The sequence below is a fragment of the Plectrocnemia conspersa genome, unplaced genomic scaffold, assembly GCF_051122295.1.
Source record: "Plectrocnemia conspersa isolate PC_06_02 unplaced genomic scaffold, ASM5112229v1 ptg000012l, whole genome shotgun sequence".
Taxonomy (NCBI): Eukaryota; Metazoa; Arthropoda; class Insecta; order Trichoptera; family Polycentropodidae; genus Plectrocnemia; species Plectrocnemia conspersa.
In genome coordinates, this window is record NW_028277176.1 from 20,760,428 (window position 1) to 20,784,449 (window position 24,022).

Consider the following 24,022-nt stretch of genomic DNA (forward strand, 5'->3'; position numbering starts at 1 on the left):
TATGACCGAAAAGTTTTCACTGATATTGTATTGGTGAGTGCTCACACAAACTTTTATAGTTATCAGTAGGTAGCGTAATTTTAATAATATGACAATTTAAAAATTGCGATTATTTGGCACATTTTTCGATCGCGTGCAAATATGCCAGCTGTACATGACAGCAGCCGCCGTGCGTACGTCATTCACGCCCGCCGTCCGGACGGCATATGAAATTTGTGGCAGTGCGACGACCTCGGCTTCAGTTGAACTTCAGTTCGGATAGCTTCCAGAAAGTGTAGAGCAAGCATTAGACATTCAGAAGCAATCGATTATAGACTATATTTTGTCAAAGACGATGTTCTAGATTTATTTTTCCAAAAGAAGAAAGATTTGTCGCCCGAATTTTCAAAAATATATTTTTTTATAATGCAAGTGTTTTAATTAAGATATTAAATATACTGAAACTATGATTTTGTTAATCAATAAACACAGATGATTTTTTCGGTCCATTAATTAAAATAATAATAATAATAATGTCAATACCGATAATACTAGTATTGAAAATTTCGGTATTATTGCAATCCCTAATCGTGACTCCTCATTGGGGTATAAAAATATAATATATTTCGATAATAGATAATAAATTTAAACTTACAATACAATTAAATTTTATTTTAACCTTGGAAATTTAATATATTAGTAGGATTATTTTTTAATGACTTTAATTAAGCTAGGTTTTAGTATAATTCAATTAAAATAGGAACAAAATATTTATAGTATTGTATATATGAGGTTTTATTAATAAAATATTAATTTTAATAATGTAATAAATTTAGTTTTTTCTACGTAATAAAGTTCATGGGTATTATAGAAAGCCACATGTATATGTAATGCAATAAGAAACGCATATAGCATAAGGATATATGTATTTTTGAAGGGAATGCAGTTTGCATTGACCTCTCGATTAAGCTCGACAAAGCAGTTCACATTATAAACCACATGTAGAACGAAAGTGATCCTGTTTCGAAACTATTTTATGATAACATTTTTACAATATGATAAAAAAAAATCAACTCACTGTACTTCCGCTCCAGCCTGACGATATTGCTCTTCACCGCAGTTCTGCAAACGTTCTCTATCACTTCAGAACTAAGCACAATCACTGAAGAAAATTTCCCACCGCCTCAGAGTGTGTAGTATGTACGTCCATTTAACAGCGAGCTTTGCGCTGCACTGTCAATAGAACAACAACACGGCGAAACGCGCACCTACAACAAACAGCAATATGAAGATTGTTATTGAAAATATATTGTAATGAGACGTTAAGAGGCGAAGACTAACGCACGATTTTTATTGAATCGAGTACATCAAACGGCAATATTTAAACTGACGGGTAATTTGAGATATTTGGTCATATTCTAGTTCCTAATCCCGTGCTACTTAAATTTTTTAAACATAGTTCAAAACCGTTTGCTCCCTGGTAAAAATATATAATTTTATTAACACTAAGCTCATGGGATTCAATTTATAATCCGTGCTAATTAATCTAATCTAAGCTAGTAAACATTTTATTGTACAGTAATATTATTAACTACTACATTAATTGCATCAAGTTATGGTTGTCTTCTATATATGCTCATGTTAATTGCATATTTACAGTAAGTACATAATAAAATTCAAATTAAACAGTTATTGTCGTAAACTTCCTATTAACGATAAGAACGACACGTCATATAAAATTTAAGTTCGAATGTCACTATCCATCTTCATACTAAAAAGTAGGTTAACTAATATATCTTTAAATGCCCCACATTTAACACCAAGTAGTTTGATTGAAAGCTAATTAGTTTTGCCATTTTTTAAATTGGTTATATCCATCACAATAACATATGTATGTATAGTATAATTTGTGTACGATAGGCGCCGGCCTACGAACAATTTTCCATAAGCAAACAGACACCGCGTGTGGGTAAGTAATTATTAACGCAATCGAAAGCGGATATGGTTTATTGTTGCTAAATGGCAATTTTGCAACGATGTCGTGTCTCAGAGATGTATATTGGATATTTATATATGGATAATAGCAATTATTTATTTTGACTAATGCTATGAAAAATGTTTATAAGGATTACAATCTTGACAATTTGTGGGCTAATGACGATTGATTTTTTATTTTTCTAGTATGAAATATTGAGGGGTATTGGATTTATAAAAAATACACATTAGTATTAGTCAAAAATCGATGGCATTTGTTGTAGATACATTGGTTAATTCAATATTTGTCAATTTATTTTTTTCTAACTATACTTTCCACTGACAAAATTATAAGTCTAACTACGCATTGTGTTATATTTTATAGATCTAGTAAAATAGTGAAATGACTGTTAGTGGGAATACTATTTGAGACGCCTTTTTATGAGTTTTTCTTTGTGTACATAATGACATTTTAAAGTGATTTAAAAAAAGTAAAATTCGGCAATCCATATATAAAAATACAATAACTAACGAGAGAGGAGGGGGGGAAGACGGGACAAATTTTTGGGGCCCAACTATACATATTTATAAAAAAAAACTAAAAACTGGCATCAAATAACGAATCTGAACTTAGCTAATTGTTTGCGATGTATGTATTTTAGGTATAAGTTTCTTTCGCTTTTTTTATACATACTAAAATAAATAAAAGGAGAGAAACATTGCCTTTAAAGCACCCATTTTATAGAAAGTACTTTTATAATAAGCATCATTAATCAAAGGAACAGTGTATTTTTTTGATGCGGCACCATTTATTTGCAAATAAGTGTTGATTTTATTGCTTTTTAAATCGTATAAAATATTATATAAAGAAATATCCAACGAATGTAAATGAGTAGCAGTAAATTTAGGTATTCGATCTGAATTTTCAAGAAATAACGAAAAATCAACAACTATACCTGCTGAATTTTATAAATTTAATGTTTGTATAGATTGTATAATCAATAATTTAATAACTAGATTTGATGCAGCAAGAGAAATAAATAACGCATTTAGTTTCATGTGATTTTTTCACGATTTAAATAATGATGAAATTCTAGAAAAGGCAAAAAACTACGAAACAAATATAACGATGATCTTGGTGAGCTGTTAACTTAAGGAATATTACATTTAAAATCAATATGTGATGCAAATAATGAAATCAAAAATATTTTACCCATACAGTTGGTAAATGAAATAAATCAGCTCTTAATATTGTTATTGGTTTAAGATTATTTTTTAGAATACCAGTAAATGTTATATAAATGAAAACGTGTGGAGGAACAGTTGGGGGCATTTGCCCTCTCTTGAATTTGGCCATAAAACTGCATGTCTTCAATGAAATACTATGAATCGAAATATTAAAAAAATACTACTCATTGGCCTTCCTTTGCCTTCATTTTAAAAAAATGTGATTCTAAACCAGAAATTCTCGGATTATCCCATGAAAATATCTAAAAAAACATTTAAAAATCTATTCCAAAAATATCTTTTAAAATATCATTTCAATGATATTTTACGGTGTAATACTTTTCAGTAAAGTTATATTTTCATTATTGAAGTCTAATTACATTTTCATTAGTAGATATATATTTTTACTAGCGAAAATATATTTTAATAACTGATAGACGCTGGTGAAATTATATGCTACACAAAAATATCTATGATACTCAATTTAAGCGTCGCTGTTCAAACCCAAACCCAATCTAATGAAAGTTTTAAAAATAATTATAGTTTTAGAATTTTCATTAGTACAATTCCAAAATTCAAACTAAGCCAACTCAGAGGAAAATAAGCGGAAGAAGTACAGACAGACATCACATCTCGTTGTATAATTTGTCTGCACTTCGATATTACACTATTTAAAAAAAATATTAAAGCTATTTTTATCGATATCACTACGGAATTTTAATATGAGAGTATTGACCAAAGTGTATTCAAACTGAATTTTGGTCAATAGAAGGGCGCAAAAATAATTATCCCTTCTCAGAAGTCAAAAATTCACGTCAAAAGCAATAAAATCGTGTCGGCGCCGTCGCAGTGGGAACGCTCGGTAACGAGCGTTCCCACTGCGACGGTTCCGACACGATTTTATTGCTTTTGACGTGGATTTTTGACTTCTGAGAAGGGATAATTGTTTTTTGCGTCCTCCTATTGGTCAAAATTCGGTTTAGATATGCTTCTATCGATTCTCACTTATTGTAAGTCGCTATTCACTGCACGTTTTTATTGCTTTTGTTGTGGATTCTAAACAGGGACCCCTTTGAATTTGGCCAGAAAAATGCATGTCATTTAATAAGAAACTTGATGAAATGGATATATTGAAAAATTACCCACACATTCTTTAAATCAGTTCCTATTAGCTAGTACCTATTAATATTTAGTCAAAAAGTTATATTACGATGGTAAAAAATACATAAAATGATTTTTTTTATCATGGGGCCCAGAATCATTCCCAGGGCAGTATTATGGTTAAAGAATTTTAAGAAAAAATAATGTAAAGCACAAAGTCTTGTGAATCACTTGAATTTATACCAAACAAACGATTTAAGATCTGGATCGTTTTTGCGTAGAAATAATTAACAAAATGGCTTAGAAAATTCTCATTAAAAATCTTAACAAACACAAAAAAGCTATGTATTTTATTTTTTTGATAGGGTTGCCAAATTTTATAAATGCCTTTAATACTTTTAAATAATATTGGAATTAATTCTGCCTCAATTATAAATAAAATAACATCCATATATTTAGCAATCCCATAATGAATGCCAATTTTTTTAATAAAATATTAAAATCGCTATTTTAATATATTTGTCCTGAAACATATTTCGTTGAATGAATAAACATAAAAACGTACATACGTACATTCAACTCTAGCCGTTTATTAATATTATTATAGAGATCAGAGAAAAATATACACGATATTTTTTCAATCTATATAATACAGAACAACATCAAACAAACAAGTATTATAAATTACATCCAACCGATCGAGCAATTTCAGTGCGTCAATTGCTCGCCAAGATCAATTTCGATTTTTTTTTAGTCTTTCCAACTTAATAGATTATTATTCTTCGCTTGCTCGATCTATGCTATCCCACCCGGGGTACCTGACGCCCCATTATTAATATTTCAACCCTGACGTCCGCGTACGATTTATATTAATTAACTTTCCTTCGCATTTGACAACTTCACTGGTCTTCTTATCTAGCCGGAGGCTGCGACCGAATGCAATTATATGGACGAGTGCATTAGATATTCATCTCACGAATTAATTGATATACATGTTCGCCGATGGATATATAGCGAAGATGAATGGAGTGAAAGCGGCGCGTACATTGTGCGCAAGGATACCGTTATCCTCAATCGAAGAAGCTAAGAGACTGATGCACTTCGTTTAAGGCAAATTCAGTAAATGGACAGATGTGAATTGCGATTAGAATATACTAAAGTTAACAACAAAAACACAATATGTAATGAAACAGCAATAAAAGCTCAAAAATAGTACCACAACAATTAAAAAAAAATCGATTGCCATAAATTAATTAGTTCACTAACAGTATGCTTTATTCGGTCTTGTAATTAAATAATATTGTTGTCTTTTACATTATAATAGACTAATGCAATATTTGTTGCTTTAACCTAATATTTTCTTTTGAAAAAATATATTTCTTTTGAATATTTTACCATAAGTTGAGAAGCAAACATCGATGTGTATATAGCAGTAAAGCCTAAGTTTGTGAATGTTTTACAAAACTTGTAAAAATTAAATTTTTATTAACGTTTAATAATATCAGTATATCGGACAATTACAGGTATTGACTAAACTAAAATATACAATAGGGGAAAAAATGTTAGATGCACTTCTACATTATATATTAAAAATATATGTTTAAAAATCTTTTGAGCCCAGAAATCCTTTTTATGTTTTCATACTAAGTTTTTCGTCTGAAATATCATATTTTATATTGAATATTTTTGTCTTTGAAATCGAAATAAGCAATCTATATATTATTACAATTCTAATAAATTATCACATATTAGCTTTTCTTAAATTTTCCTTACATCACAGATGAATAATTGGAAATGAAATAGAGCTAGGTTGTAACTGGTAACACCATAAATTGTAAGCTTTAATAGTTTATATAATAATTAAAAACATAGTCACTAATCTATAGACCTTAACTACAGTTTGTTGTCTTATTACTAAACTCAATATTTTTTAATACTCGATTTAAATTGTTTATCACGATATTCATTCGTGAGATTAGGTAAATCGAGACAAACTTAATCTGTGGTAGTAGATCGGAATTATAATTATATAATAATCACTAATTCCGATCTGCATCTAAGACACGATTGAAAATTAGGAAAAAATACTAGAATTCATATGGGAATCGAACTTAAGTATTTTGGACAATAGTCGACGACTTAAACCACTCGTCTATCGTTCTGATTAATTGGCATTTTATTTTAGTACAAGTTTTTAGTGTGAGAATTGTCCTCTACATATATAAAAAAATAAGTCAAAAATCACAAATTTTCAGGAGGGAAAAAACGAATTAAATGACGCTACTAACTCTTACGTATATCATATTGATTAAGCTTTAAAATCTATCTTTAATTTCTGCTTTTCACTTTTACTTTTTTTAAGGTACATGTGTTTTAGAAGCAACTCTATATATGATACAATATTTTTTGCACACCTTAATAATTTTGCATAATTAAAGAAAGTGTAAAACTTTTTATTTTTACATACTACCCATTAGTAGTCCTTAAAGGGCCTGCAGATTTTATTCCTAGATTAATATTATGAATTATATTTATAGGCCGTATGATTATAATTCGTTGCCGTGTTTCTCGTGCTGAAGTGATTGAGAATCAGTGCCCATGGGTGCAAAACACACGTGAGTACACAATATTATATTATAGCACGGCAGATGAGCCGGTGGGAGTGCGGTTTCGCACGTGGGCGGGCGAGCGGAACCGAAGACAGCTTCCCAAGATCAAGGCGAGCTGGACCGGTTCCGGCTCTACCGGACGGCTCCACTCCACACACAAACATTCGTTTTTTACGCAACATCAACTTTCTTTCTCCTCTGCGAGAACTTTTATCAGTTGTTTTATTTTCACGCGAAGCGTGCATATTGATTTACCATCGACTTCCATTGATATCAAAATCAATTTAATTCATTATCCTTAAATGACTTTTGAGGCAAAAAATAATAGGTATAAACAAGAGACACTAATACTTCAGAAAGATGCGTATCTGAACCAAGTTTTTATTGCAAACAATAAATTTGAATACATTGTACATTAACAACATTCAACGACACAGATTTGGGATAACTTTAAAAGTTATGCATATAAGTGGGACAAGAATAGAAAAGTTAATTTATTGGGTAAATGAATTATCGCATTTTATATGCACTATTTAACAGGGTCATACTCCAGGCTAGCTATGTTTTGTCTTCGGTTGTGTAACAACCCCAGATTAAGAATATCAATAGCTGATGATAAAATTAATTTACAATTTTATTGCAACTACAGGAAGCAAGAATACGTGAGAAGTATACAGTAAAGATGTGGTGAAAAATCGATTTTTATCATTTTTGGTTAGATGAATTTTGTGGTGAATACAGACCTTCAAATCAAATGTGACAAAGATGTGTCAAAACCCAGTGTTAACCCTTAACAAAGATTGTTCTATAAAATGTAGGCAATAAATGCATCATTTTTGTATATAATGTTGATTCAAATTTAATAAAAACATGGATTGATAAAGCATATCATCGATCGTCGTATGGCTATTACTATTTTAATATGGGGCAAAAATTGATGGGCATTTTCAATGGTGCACCATGAGCATCGCGACCAACAACAAACGAGAAGCCAATCACCGGCTGACCTCGATATTGCATCGGCGTTTTCAATAAGGAAAAACGTGTCGATACACAAAGTGCATCGACCGACTTTCCGACTTTGTTATAACACTTGCATCATGTGAAGGTCGAAATTACAAGAGCAACGATGGGTTATTATTACGAAAATTGGCGTGCGATCCACCGGTCTACTTCGAGAGGGAAAAGTCTACTTTGGGCCGTGATAATTGTTTAAGAGAACGCCCGGAGGCATCCGAGGACCGAGATCAATACTGAGAAAATGGGATCAGATGCAGGGAAACTTTGGAGGTGCAGCAGGTTGGCTGAGGTAATTTATGGCCGGAGAAAGAAAGCGGTAGTCCCTTAAAAGGGATGGCTCGTTCTCGGTGGAGACTACCGGCAAAAACTGGTCACCGAATTGTAGTCAACGAGTGGCGAATGTAGAACATGCTCGAGGGCAAGCTGTGAATAATGCTTATGTATTATATTATATATACGTAAATGATTTCGTATTGAGAAATTATGTATTATTGGGTCACTTATGCGTTTTTGGTAATCAATTATAAATCTTATTTGGATCAAAACAATTAATATAAAAAAGGATTTTAGAATAAAAATATAATAATACATAATGTAGAAAAATTCTTTTAATTTGTGTATAATATGTCAAAGTTTATAGATACTAAATCTATGTGCTGCAAGTTTATAGTTTACAGTACCAAGAACATATAATAATATTTTTATTTCCTCTACTTAGTTTTAATAATAGACTTTTGGAATAATGAAGTGGTGCTTGATCTTAATGAGCTCGTCTTAAAGGTTATGGAGGATGAGCAAGACCATTATCCATAACAAATAAGACTGAATAGCAAATTTTTTTTCAAAATGTATATCGTCACTGCAAGAAGAATCATTGGACCAGTTTGGTAGAAAGTGACACAATATGTACTACTCGTATTGCAAGGCACCGCTCGTTTATCAAGTAAAAATTTATATGAAAAATCCGTGGTTTTACTGTAAGTTATTTGTTTTATTACATGTCTTTTTAATCTTAAATTATTAAAAAATATTAAAAATTATACACTGAGTTATAATTATGCTTAAAAAGCTACTAATAAATAAAGGAACTAAATCCATATAATCACTATCTACGTTACGGTATCTGTAAAGCTTTTTGAAGAACATATAATGTGCATAGTAAGCCTTGATATCTAACGATATTTCCTAGTTTGCAATTATTATACTATAAAAATTATATTGAACCTCCTAATGCTGAAGATTTTAGAAATTAAGAGACATTATAATATAATTAAAATTATATTAAAAATCTCGTAAATTATTGTTTATAGGTAATTTAAAGTTTTACATCTGTGTCTGAAACATTCATTCCATCTCACCATACATCATGACCATCCATTATTGACTGAGGCGTGCTACGTAAATGCGGAAAACGTCAAAATTATCGACCGGCAAGATCTGTTCTTCGACCATGCTCACTATATAGCACTATAATATATTTCATCCGCAACAATGGCAGACTCGTCCAACGGATCGAGGCTCGTGTCCGTCCGATTTACTAGATTTTCCACCGTTCTTCTGTCAAGATATTTTATTATTAAAACGTGATGTTCCAGATCCGTGAGAAAGCATCTCCTTGAGAAACGCTCGTTCCGCGCGTCAAAACAGAAGATCATCCTCTTTGTATCTACCAATCACTTTTCAACCGAATAAAGTATTAAGCTAGTAAAAAAGCGAGTCGATAATAATCGATTATTGAATACACAAATATACCTAATTTCCAGTACTATATATAAATAAGAATTTATATTTCATAAAACCGTAATGTTACAATATTTTTTCCCTATATTTTATACTTTTTGCTGTAGTCGATTATATGCATACATACATTTCAATGCAGTGTGTAATAACATATAACGATATTCGCTTAAAATATACGGTGAGCAGTTTATATGGTAAACTATATACTGATTTTGTTATAATATGGCATTCTGGTCTCTCGATTTTTACATTTTTGAGAAATTATAATGCTCATTTTCACTTCTCGATTTTTTCGAGTAATTTTTACATTGAAAAAAACGAGATTTTAATTTGCATTTTATGACCTAACTTTGCGGAAAGCCCCTACATATTATTTCAATCTGCCGATTTCCACATGAAGCGGTTTTTTCTTATGTCATTATTAAATATAGCTCTTAGACATATGAAAGATAAGAACAATTAGAATAATTGAGAAGAAAGTATGCATATTTATAAGCATCTGGCACAGACCCACCCTTACTTATGCAGCGGTAAAAAATGCAGCAGTTGTAATACATTTAAAAATATTTGTAAAAATTAAAAAAATCGTGATTTGCTTAATTTTTGGAGAAATTATTGAGAAATAATTCTCGAGTAGAAACACTAATGAAACTCATTTAATCGGTTTTTATACTATCTACCATAAATCAATTATATCTATTTATCCATTAAATGTTTTATTATTAATTTATTTTATTTTATATGCATTAAATATGAATGTATCGCGTTTACAGTTATCCGGCGAGAATTGTCTATCGATGTTGGAAAGGAATCGAGCCGCTATGGAGAGAAATCCTCCTGTCGTACAAAATGTCAGAGTGTTTCGGGGTCAAATGTTACAAGACATGTTACAGTTTGTAATGTTCACCGTGTTTATTTTACATTATATATATATGTACAATGGATGCCCCCATGGCCATTCTTGGCGAATGTCACGTTTTACTGGCGATAAAGGGGGCAGATTCTAGTCGATTATTAGTTAGACGACAAATGGTCCATAAATCAAACAAGCTCATATTTATCATACTGCCTACGAATCGAACTTATTTAGGATGATAAACGTCCAAAAATTCCGCACACATATTTAACACAGCCTACTATATTGTGTATAAGACACCAACGATGTAAAGATACACAAATTATAAATCACACATTGTGTTAGCTAGTTTGAGAACGTCGTGGGTTTTATTATTTCTTCACAATGAAAATATCAGTTGGCGGCGAATTGTGTCGCGTCGTAAAATTACACACTTTGACATCTTTATCGTGAATGTTCGATTCATGAACGTAAAATTATCGACATAATAATGCCGCGTTAATACAGGGTGCGGCAGAGGAACCATAATAAAACTATTAGTAGTTTATATATGTTTAAAATTCTATGATTAACTTTTTTCATTAAACTAGATGTGTATGCATGAAAAAAACATAAACGTTAATTGTGCTGTTCGGTTATCTTAATAACAAGAAATAGAAATCACATCCATTCTGTAGAGATACTTTGTCCTTAAAATTTTATCATAGCTTTTTAACACCCATATTTTAAATCCTATTTTTTTATGCTACATAATCGTGGTCCAAATTAATAAATTAAAATATAATGCTTTATCGCTTTATATTTTAATGTCAATGTACGTCTATCTAAGTGTTTTTCTGATTTTATGATTGTATATTAGCTAGAGATTATGGCGACAAACATTTAAAAATGATTAATGTTGCTCTAAAGTGGCATATATTATGCATCAAAATGATAGATTAACACATTATCTGCCATACCCTATATTTAATAAGAATATGTTGCACTCCAATTTAACACGCTTTAACTTTTGCGACATTTAATTGAAGCACTCGTATGAAAAATTTTAACGGCGGATACAAAAACTTTTTATTTAATTTGATATTGATTTTCGGCTCTTTTTTACATAGCTCGAGTAATTGGCATTGTTGTTGTTGAATTTACAGCATATGTGTTCTGACATGGTCTGCAAATAAATCACGCAATTACCGTGTCACAGGGAACGTGGGTACCCCGTTTCGGCTGTGCTTACACCGGACTAGTTTTTTTTCCACAATGACCAAGAACTTGCCCTCGAAAATGGAAGGCCGAGAGGTGGCTAACTGAGCACCTTGCTGATTGGAAACCTTTTCATTTTATGGTGAATAAAAAAAAACACGTAACCAAAATGAAATAATTAGCACCTCTTAATATATAATTATATAACGATAACGACTTTATAAAAGCCACGAATACAATGCTTTAATTTAATTTATATAGTGATATATAAACAGATTAGCTTATAAGAAAATCGCCATAGCTCATTGATTGTTTGTTTAGCTTAATTAAAAAATCAATGGAAAGTAATACGATATCTAAAAATTGAACTAGTGACTAAATATATATCATATGTAAGCACACAAAATTGAGATTATTTATTCTGGCTTATAAACAGTTAGTTTAAATAATATTTTCACTCATAAAATAAAGACTAGTAGGTTATTCTGTTAGTTTACTTTTTAAGTAAATAAATATGAAAAGCAATTTCCTTTAATAATACAATAACGGTACACACCAATTCGTGTCAAATCAGACGAGATTTAAATCTGATCTGATTTGATCATTTTATAGATAGATCAATATAACACAAATCGACATCAAGATTATAACCGCAATTGCCCCGAGGAGTGGAGCAGTCAAAGGGGATGCCACAGTCAAAGTCGTGATCGTAGAAACGAACAAGTAGTGCAGTGTCTTTGTTTTTAGTGCTCAGTAAACAGTACCGCGTATTTGTACCAGTATCATTCGAAACGCAAACGTTTTTACACCGATCCCGAACGTTTAATAACATGGTAAACCTCCGCGCACCTATATGCATGTCTAAATAAGCTATAATTTCACAAACACAAAAAGCCATCATTTATATTATACCGTTACTGGCTATATTTGTACAACGTGATCGAGCATATAATTTCGATCATTTTCCGGTGTGTCTAGATATTAACGGCGTATCATCTTCGATTTTACACGTATATCACGTACGATGATGAAATCGAACCTTTGTTCGACGCCGACGAGTATAAGAATAAACCACTTTTGCGCTAAAAGGGCTCAAGAATAAAGTAAACACGATTACTGTAAATTTACGATTGGCAACTTAGTACGCGCTGACAATACAACATATGTGAATTCTTGGTTCGATGTCTGATTTTTATCACATTAACTTATGTTCGTAATATCGAATTCATATTATAATAGATACAACGTAATAAAATATCATTTATATAATAACAATTTTGAATGTATTGTGGGGATCACCGGACGAGGTAGAAAAATTTAGGCACAAATACACACTGAGCTTGTGGCAAATACGCGTTAAAAGCGCAATAAACAAAAATTCAATTAGTGTTCACAACTTTCGGATAAGTGGTTTTGTACGTGACAATCAGAGATTTTGAGAGATTAAAATCTATAAATGCAATAAAATATGTATACTGCGTTGACAGGTGTAGTCGGTGGAATACGCTTTCATATAACGACTCAAAAAAAATTCATGAAACGTCACACAATTTCATTTTCAAGGTCATCGATGCTGGTGATATACACTCACTCACTGGATATATCTAGACAGGCTTAATACATCAATAAGTTTGAGTAATTCAGCCTGGACATTGTAAAAACTCACAACATATTGATAAACGTGCTCAGTTTTAATTTGAGAAATGCGCGCCACTTTATGCATACTTTAGTATTACGCACTCTTTATGATGCCATAGTCCGCAGCATACTAAAAGCTGGCTCGATTATATGAATTTTCTTTTATACAACAATGGTAATTCAGAAAACAGCTACATAGTTATACTCAAGCATTTTAAAACAAATATTCTCTTTCATTGCTATCGGTCAATAATATTGCTAAAAATCTTGTGTAAAAGCTTTTTTGTTCTATTTTATTAAATTATTTTATTTTATTTTAAAACTTGCTATTTGAAATTTTAAAATTGCACAAACTTTAATAATATTTTGGCAAAATTAAAAAAAATATGAGGTTATCGATACATTATAATTCATTAATAATACTTAAATGAGACTGAAATGAAGATTTCAAGAGATGAGCGATTACAAACTTTGTCTTTAAGAAGTGGGCGATGTGTCAATCAAGTTTGAAAATGTATGGCTTAATCACGTTATTACCTATTTTTTTGAGAATATTTCGTTCCGAGACGAAGAGTAGTCAAGACACATTAAAGTTAACATATAATGTTCTAAATCAGGAGTGGGGAGCTGCCTTTTGGCTCCTTTGGTTCGGCCTTTTGACTGACGCCAGAATTTTTTTTTTTTTTTTAATCATTATATGCAAAGTTTTCAAGACATTCAGAACAAATATTTGCACTTTCATGTTGATTATTAGGAAAAAATAAGACATTGATTTGTCTCGACCAGGGGTGAGGAACCTGCGGCCGTATAGGCCATATAATCCAGATAATTGGTTTTCTTATAGAGGGCCAAAAGAATATTTTTTGTGGGGGGCCAAAATTTCTGGTACTGATTTTAAGATCATAAATTTAAATTTCTTGAATTCGGCCTTTTTTTGTTTGGAATTAACTTAATGCAAATATGGATAGAAATAATGTTTTTAATATGACTTTAATTATATATTCCCATTATTAATATTTATATTTAATTGTATTTTCACTATATTTATAATATTAAGGCAAATTAAATTTTAATGGGATCTATATTATATTATGCTAAGTACCAATGAAGTGTACCAATTTTTACCACATTAATTCTATTTGCAAATATAGAAAAAGGGAAAGTGTAATTGTATAATGATAAAAAAAAACTATTTTCCACGCTATATACAATACAAGGGCACAATACTGATTTTGCTTTTCTTTACATCGTTACAAATACTGCAGATGTTTTAAATGTAAAGAATTATTTAGCATACATAATTCACTTTCAATTGCACTTTTTATGTCACTGAGATAATTGTAGCGTAAAATTGTTTTCTTAAAAAAATTACTTAAAAGTAATATAAATCATAAATTAATATATACGAGTGTACAGTATTGTACAAAAAACTAAAATAAAATAATTTCGTCTATCTAAAATTAAATACCAGTAACAATTCTATCAATCCCAACCAAATCGCTTCCGATCATTCTTATCGATCTTACCGAACGAAATTTTGCAATTGAACCGTTTATCTGCACGACGAAGAATAAGACAAAAAATCGCATACAAAACAAACGGTCCATCACGACTTCCCCGTGTTGCAATCGAACCAGAAGCGTCCGTTTCTTCCGCCGTAAATACATATATAGTAGATACTACAAGGTGATGCATAAGCCACGTTTTAATTTAAATAAAATAATATTTTTTAATATAAATTCGCAAAAAAAAAATTAAAAAAATTGTAAGAGCAGTTTCGTATTTTCAAAATCAAAACATTATTATTTTGTATAAATTAAAATAAGGATTGTATAAATTACGTGAATTAAAAAATAATAATTTAAAATGCAAATAAAATTGTGGCATTTTTCTTAAATATTTTTCAGGGACAATGATTCACGAGAAAAAGTCTTCAGTTTCTAACTTTAATGCCTTTTTAACGGTATATTAATCAAAATAGTAAGATCAGTTAACTATTTTTTTATTCAAAAGAAAAATTGGACAATTCACACTTAAGGTGAAAAAATATTTTTTTAAGTTGTGTTGCATGTTATTTCTAATAGAGATGGGTCCCAAGAAGCTGCATTAATCTCAAACAAACAAAAATAACAATTTAGATGCAATTGTTTGATCACAAGTATAGTTTTAAAATTAATAATTTTATAATGGTATATAATCTTAGTCCTAGACCTATTTCTATTTACATAGTAATAAACCCACTTTCTAATTAATTAAATAAACCCGAACCAAAAACATAACTATGGTGAAGAGACTTATGAAACATTTAGTAGAGTACTATTATAGACACAGTGCGGTCAGAAATTCGCTGAACTATAACATTTCGAAGACGAACCGATCGGAATCTGCGGGCAATCATTACGTCATTAGACCAAAGCTCCTTTGTTCGGCCAATCAGCGTTGCGATTGTTCGATTCGATTATTACGAATTGTGTCGGTTATAAATCGCGCGTTGATAATCCACATTCGGATTAATAGTCACGACTCTGGTTCTAACATTACAGTTTTTATTCTTAGGAGAGAAAGTTTGGTTAACTTTTGTATGAGATGATTTTTTGTGTATACCTAGAAACGTCGGACGTATGACAAATGGCAAAAGCTCGTTTATGATTTACGGCGCTTAATTATTCACAATTGGACGTAGATCGTAACAATTTGTATATTGTGTTTTTTTTTTGTTAAAATATATATGTATTTATAATAGATGATTAATTTTTGTTTTGTCGCACTCATAAAACAAATTGATTTATTTTTAATTATTAAATACACTTTTTTAAATAATATTATAAAAATATTTTGTAAGCATACCATTAACTTATCTCTAATGAATATAAAACAATATAATATTATTATTTCTATCTCTACAGATTTTTTTCAAGTTTCAGATTATTTTAACTACAGTTGAATTTGAGATATTTTATATCTCAAATATGGATAAAAAGAATATTTTTAATATAAATTTGATTGTATATTCCCATGAAAATAAAACAACGTGGGAGTCCATTTAATGGATTAAGGTACGAGCCATAAATCATAAAGGATTAAATATTTATTGCCTTGAAATAACGCGCTCAATCGTTTATAATCTACAGTTGAATTTGAGATATAAAATATCTCAAATATAGTTAAAACAAATTTTTTTAATATGAATTTAATTGTATATTCCTACGATAAATATATATACATATTCTATTAAATAAAATCTTTGATTTTTTGTATCCTTATATTAATAATATTAAGGCAAATTTAATTGTAATGGGATCTCATATTATATTATGCTAAGCACCAATGAGTGTACCAATTTTTAACTCCATTTTTTTTGTCATGTTAAGATTTGGCAGTTTTATTCAAACGTTTCTGGACTATTATTAATTATGATTAAATTTTATTCTTGAATCAGATAAAACTGTAAAACTGTGCCAATCATATGTATCAATAACGTGATATTTATATTTATTCAACCTATAGGGACCACCCACAATTGTTGCGTCTAAAATAGGCATGCAACGAGATTGCTTAAAATAATCATAAAACGAATATCTGTGTGCCTATTAGCTTAATCAAAAATCAACACGTTTTTGGTTTTAAACGAAAACAATCAACAAAATTAATAGTGTCGCAGAATAGGAATGTGAGCTTACACTATTCTAATAAAGAAAAAAACATTTTGACTCATATTAGATTAGGTCCGTGCACCCAATTACAATAGAATTACAACATTCTAGAGCATAACTATTGTTTGTAAAAATCGGTTAAAATTAGTTAGAAAAGTACAAGAAACAAAGATTCGACCCGAATCATATACAATGACCAAAGGATCTAGGAAAGACTAAAAAGGGAATGGTCTCTTTCCTTTCCTTGATGTTTTTACCTTAGATTAGCACTGATATATAAATAACAATAAACTCATATTTAAAAAATAGATGGAAGGTTTGTCTTTATACAGTACACAACTACGCAAAATTCGGAACAGATAATATTATAAATATAATAAGGCAAAGTGGGGACTACCTATGTTCTGATTAGGATCCTTAAGATTAACTAAACAAAATTTTATTTGGGTTTGACAAAGGATGAATTTGTCGGTTTCATCAATTTAAACAACCCCTATTTACAATTGAAAGGATCAACGAACATTATCATCATAAAAAAGGGTCAGTTAGGCTCGCAATAAAATCGTTTTAACCGTTGAAAAAAATGAGTTTCTTTGTTTAAAATGAAATACCGTGGGAGACCATTTAACGGAGTAAGATACGCGCTATAGATCGTAAAGTATTAAATATTTATTGCCTTGAAATAATGCGCGCAACCATTTCTAATTTACCTTACGGACAACGGCAATTTATTTTTTAAAAATTTGTTTTTTTCTATAATTAGTCGTATTACTGAAAAGGAGCGGACTATAAAATTCATTATTATAAAAAAAATCGACAATGTATATGAAAAAATAAATGGGACAAAAAGGTAAAAACTTACTATAGACAACACAATAAAGTATTTTTAGAAGTACCTGAATGTAAGGAAGGTTGTAAATACGAAATATGCATAGCAGACGAATAATTGGTCATAAATGTCTGCAACTTAAGTTGAAATTTGAATTGCTTGTTTATTATATTTCTAAAAAAAATACAAAGACAACAATAGTAATCACACTTTTGTTCTATATCTTCAAAGAAAATGTTCAAATATTCAACAATATATTACAGAATTAACCTAACAATAAAGCATTCAGTTTGACTTTACATGAATGGATACTATCTTATTACCAAATATTAAAAAAATAATCAATACCGGTAATACCGGTATTTGCTGTTTTTTATCTCTGTAATACCGGTATTGAAAATCACGGTAATATTGCAATCCTTAGTTACCGATCATTGTAAAAAGTGTACATGTTTGTTTTGCACCTAAATAAATACGATAAATAAAATTTACAATGGACAATTAAAGAAGAAGGTAAACGTCTTATCTTAAAACCATTCCCATGTGACACTGCGGATGATTGTTTGATCTCCCTGGCGTTTTTATATGAATCAGTTTTATGACCTTTAGTTTGCCATTAACAGCTTTTAAAGGCTTTCCGGTTCGTGGTTTATCATCCTATAAAAAACCTTTGGAACGTAATTTGAAAAAAGACTGCTGAACATGAGACATCACATATTTTTTGATTGCCAATGTCACGTTATTGCCTTTACAAAATTCATAAACAAAAAAATGTCATTAATGCACTTGATCCATAAATATTCTAAAAAATCAAGCTCTACACTTTGCTTGCTAAGTAAAAACTGAAAAAAAGTATAAGTTAGAAGCTAAATTCAACGTCATAAAAATATTAGAAAATTTCTTGTGAGTTTTCTAACTATGGGAATGTTATCTTAAGAATTTCAAAATATAATCAACTCAAAATATTCGTTTTTTAGTTGTAAATTTAATGTAGCTAATATGAATATGCTAAAATATAAAAATTGTATAACAGTAAAGTGTATTGTACTATAAGTTTTCATTGGATAGACCACACAAAGGCTTTACGACCGTTTTATGCATCCGATACAAATGTATTTTAGATCCATCGAACCAAGCTAAGGTTTAACTTTACGACAATAAGATCATACACTCTAGATCTGACTATTTCGATTGCGAAACAATAACCTATTTCGCAAGAATGTCTCGGCACGGTTTCCAGACCTGCCAACCTTCGGGGTGTATCGTGATTGATTTCGCAGACACACACATGCCGTGACACACCGGTGTGCTCTCGAAAAGGAGTACAGTGTTAGTGGTAGCGGACATCGCTCTTAGGCAAATCGTGGTTTGGCAATTAGTAGTGTGCGTGTGAATGGCGCACTGATTGAGCCGAAACATTGCAATGTTGCAGATAGCGCACTTAACGCGATCGTAAATCTGCCTCAATAAAATGAAGTATAGATACAACATCCATAAAATATTTTATTAAAATATTGACCTATGATACCTTACACACCAATACATTTGTTGAGCTTAAGAATGAGTTTATAGATTCCAACGTTAAAAGGTTTCAGTGATTGTATAATATAATATTCCAGTAACAACAATGTTTCTAAGTTCATCCTCTATGGGTGAATTCATCAGTGAACAACGTTGGGCCAACTGTAAATTCTTTTCAAGTCAAAAAATCATAAATTTAATCGAGCTTCAAATTAAGAAAATCTGTTTTGAAGATATACTTGAGAATATCAACACAAAATTGTTTTTAACAAACAAACCAAGAATTCCAAAGACTGTAGGATAAAATAAATTTGATGAATCTACACATTATATTTAAATATGTACACAGTTAAAATTCAACGCCGTATGCGTCACGAAAAAAATTTACATTAAATTTGATGATCGAATTTTCATTACCAGTCATAAATCTCTGAAACTCGATGCTTCTTTCTTGTCTCGCAGCAGGTACGCTTAACCAATAAATACTTCCCAAAGCGATGACAGGTGCTTCTCAATCGCATCTCGGGCGAAACAATGAAAAGTACCTTTATTGCCATTCTTCTCGCGTTGGCCAACTTTCCGGTCTCGCCAACTTTGGCACACCCAGGTGGGTATGAAAATTTAGCAACTCGGTTCTGTTCGAGTTGTCAATGAGAACATTGGGTATTGTTTTAAAAATGAGAGTGAACGTCACACGAAGCCAGGTGAGGAGAGTCGTGACTAGACCAGATCTAGACTTACGCAAGACCTCCGAAGGAGGGACAGATTCGTCTGAGGATTACGGGCGCCGCGGCTCTTATCTTTATGAGTCACGGTCGAGAGGGAAAAATTAGAGCCGGTGTATTCTAACTGGCGGTGTAACAAAACCGTTACGTTTTATTAGTTCAAAGAAAGAATGAAACGTTAGAGCATGGATTGATGATTGGCGTTAAAAGCTTCGAGCTGACGAATGCGTTTTAACGGCGAGATTAAAACTGGATTTTCTTTTGTAATATAGAGACCCGCTTTATGATATATCATAGATTAGAGTGCTATTTAGGTAAATCTTTTAAAACTAAAATGAAATAATAATAAAAGTTAACCAACATTAAGATGTCTAGAAATAATATCGCACATGTCACATAAACTTAGTTGAAAAAGCATTGTTCGTTATCTGTAATTAAAAATAATGCTTACAGATATAACCTCATTATCTACTCTTTCTTTAACCATTTTTTCAACGTTAATACAATTTTCCTGAAAAAGGGATTTTGTCACTTCCCTGAACCCATTATATTTATTACCCATTAATTATAATTAACGATTTTTATTAAAGTAATTAATTGATTTGATTTACGTAACTTTTTTTAAATATTTAGAAGGATCTGGGTTCGAATCCCATATGAATCATAGTGTTTTTAAATTTCTATTAAATCTGAAAGATTCAAATTAGTAATTATTATATAATTATATTTTCGATAAATCATCATATGTTATATTTATTATATTTTCCTAATATAGTGATAAATAATTACAAATACAATTAAGCTAAATCATGCATAGTAACTTAATTAAGAAAAAGCTTCGATAGTTTATAGTTAATAAATTATAAATCATAAAAGTAATTAAATTATGTTTCTTGAATTATCTAAGAAACGAAGCTTTTTCTCGTTGACGTAAACAAACGATAATATGTATTTGAGAAAAGTTTCCATTGACAGTCTCAAAGCAATTGATTAAAAACCATAGATGAACTTGGTACCAAATGCAACATCCCTAGATTCCATCCGTTGGCAATTGATTTCTATATATGTGTGGATTGCAATTACCTGCACATTTTAGAGGCCATTCCTATTGAAAGTAAGACCTAACAATGAAAGAAAAATTTTGGGACTAAACAACTGAGTTTTATTTGTTAATATTTCACGGACCCCTTAAAAAACTACTCTTTGTGTGGGGATACATGATACACAATGCCTTTAAAATACTATTGTTATTTTACCCCTTTGTAAACGATCGCCAGAGTGGCCATTTGCTCGTTTCACTTTTAATGCGTAAAAACATTTCTTGAGTGTATCTAACATCCTCATCTGAGATTCGACAGAGCTGTCTCGTACCAGCAATATAAAATAGATAGACAATTGATCACAAAGAGGCAGACAGAGGCAGAGAGAGAAAGACGCTCCAGATGCGGTGAGACATGCACTATGAGAGATGCCTTGAATCACAGCACAAAACACATCTGCGGATCGTCCAGCAACATCACAAAAACATACCACAACAGAGCATAGCGGACAATAATTAAATCGACACTCGGCCATCTACTTAAATTTATATATCCATATATATGTATGGTATTTTAAATATTTACATATGTTTATAAAAAACAGCTTTTTCAGCTTCTATATTATCTACAAAGTCAAACCAGAAAAGTCTAATGAGACATGTATTAGACAATAACAATGAATCATTTCCATCCCGAATTAACAGTCGAGTTCAGACACTTCCGACCAATTTTCAAGAGTATATAAATCAGAAATATGTCATACTGAATCACTTTGCTCATTCACTGTAGTCAGTAAATTACTTCTGCCTATATTTATCAAAAACTTTCTCTATACTTTAAATTTATTAAATAACGTAATAAACGTGATTTTAACTTAATTCGCAACAAAAAAATCAACGCAAAATTGACCGAGACGATCCTTAGAAGATCGAAAAAAGCAGCCTCTTTTTTCGACTGTTCGTCTTGACTTCCAAAAGTTCGACCCGATATACTATACGACAATGAAACTACCTGATGTAGTATTACGGCGAAAAAAATGTATATCATCGTCGCACATATTTACGTGCAATTTAAAAACTGTAACGCAAAATTTAAAACAAGTTTGTAAAATATTGCCATTTTCAAAACTATAATGAATCAATATGTATAATTCAACGACGTGTGAATTTACTGTAAAAAACCTATGATAATATATAAACATAATTGAGAAACACTTAGAGCAACTATTGAAAATAAAATTGTCAAAAAATTATATTTTTAAAGAGAGTTTATAAAATACAACATTATTTTGAAACAGCGCCTAACTATTTGGGATAAATAAGTAATGTTTTAAATTAAATTTTTTAATATAATTTAATTATCTTACTAATTGTAATAAATATGAATATTGATGATATAATTACTTAAGCAAATTATTGCTGTAACATAAGCAATTAATTCAAATAAGAACAAAACTAAATCAAAAAAGAAAAATAACTATATTTCAAATATTCTTTAATTGTATTTTTTAGAAAATTAATAATCTTCAAGAAACAAAATGGTTCGGCATATAAATAAATTTGCTAATTACACTCTTGAAAATAATTAACTTTGAAGCACAATCGTAACATTTTAAAATAATATTCGCGAATCATTATTAGCTATTTTTACAGTGCTTACTTCTCACGGTTCTAATTGCTCTCTAAATGCATTCAAAGCGCATAAAAGCTCATTCAATCGTTCATAGGTCTGTGTTTCGCTTTAGTAATGATTTTTAAGCAATATAAATCATTTTTTAAATTGTAAAATATACATAATTGTATTTTTGTTAGAACGTAGTATGTATAGATTTGCCGCGAAGCGGAACTAAAACGTGTCACTTTCTAAGCGTTTTTATATTCTAATTTGACAATTGTCTGTCTAGCTAACAATAAAAAAATACAACTCATCCAAACAGCACAAGAGATTTATGGCTATCTTGAGCAATTGAATAGTCAGAGCTTTTGTGATGAGAAACTCGAGTGGCGCCACTAGTGTTAATGGCGCCAATGGAAATCGTACATAATTTATTAGCATGACAGTCCGTGGGAAAATAATTAATATCTTTATAAATATCGAACTATTTGATATGATATAATATAAATACTAACATAACACGCCACGAGTTTAAACTATAAAATGTTTAAATAAGCATAGCTTTTTTGCTACGGTCTATTATAAAATCGTACCCTTTTACGTTTGAAAGCTTTGATATTAATGTCAATACTTTCTCACATGACATAATCGCAAGAATATAAAGCTATTTATTACTAATGAAAATAGTAATTATCATATATAATTAATAAATGGAAATATCACATACTGTACTTTAATGTTTTGTATCAGTGAAAGTGCTTAATAAATAAATAGTTACTAAATCAAAATATTTCTCGTAAATGTCCTTTCGAATCGGTTATAATTATTATGTTATGAACTAATTATTGAAAGGTGAGTTTATATTACTTTCATATACTAGTGATATGCTAGAAACCCAAAAGATATAAAGGTGAAAAAATAACTCATTTATACGCTTTTTTATAATTACTAAAAGTGCTCGTTAATAAATGACGACAAGCTTTTAACGTAAAATATATTATACGATTCATATAAACAATGGACATTTTAGATCTCAAACCACTCAAGTTCACGGCCCAGATAACTGTTTCGTTATTTTAACGACGTTACTTTACAATGCAACATATGTTAAGTTATTGATTTTCATTGTTTCCGCTAAGATGTTTCAACGCAGACACGAAATCGATAACACGAGCAATAACAAACACATTATGACAATAATAATAAACAAAGATTGCTCATTATGATTGCAAAACAATAGTTGTTTCAATATTAGCTTCTCCGTTAATGATGCCAATATAAGGCAAAGTAATCGATGAG

At 30.4% G+C, this 24,022-nt stretch overlaps 1 protein-coding gene across 4 annotated transcripts in view; it reads right to left on the minus strand.

Moving 5' to 3' along the window:
- LOC148228567 (leucine zipper putative tumor suppressor 2 homolog) overlaps positions 1 to 24,022 on the minus strand; it is a 140,427-nt gene that overhangs the window by 104,538 nt on the left and 11,867 nt on the right. For all 4 annotated transcript variants that reach the window (XM_088199191.1, XM_088199190.1, XM_088199187.1 and 1 more), the window contains exon 2: positions 1,058 to 1,247. The gene's annotated coding sequence lies outside the window, so the exon portion shown is untranslated. The remainder of the gene's footprint in view (positions 1 to 1,057; positions 1,248 to 24,022) is intronic.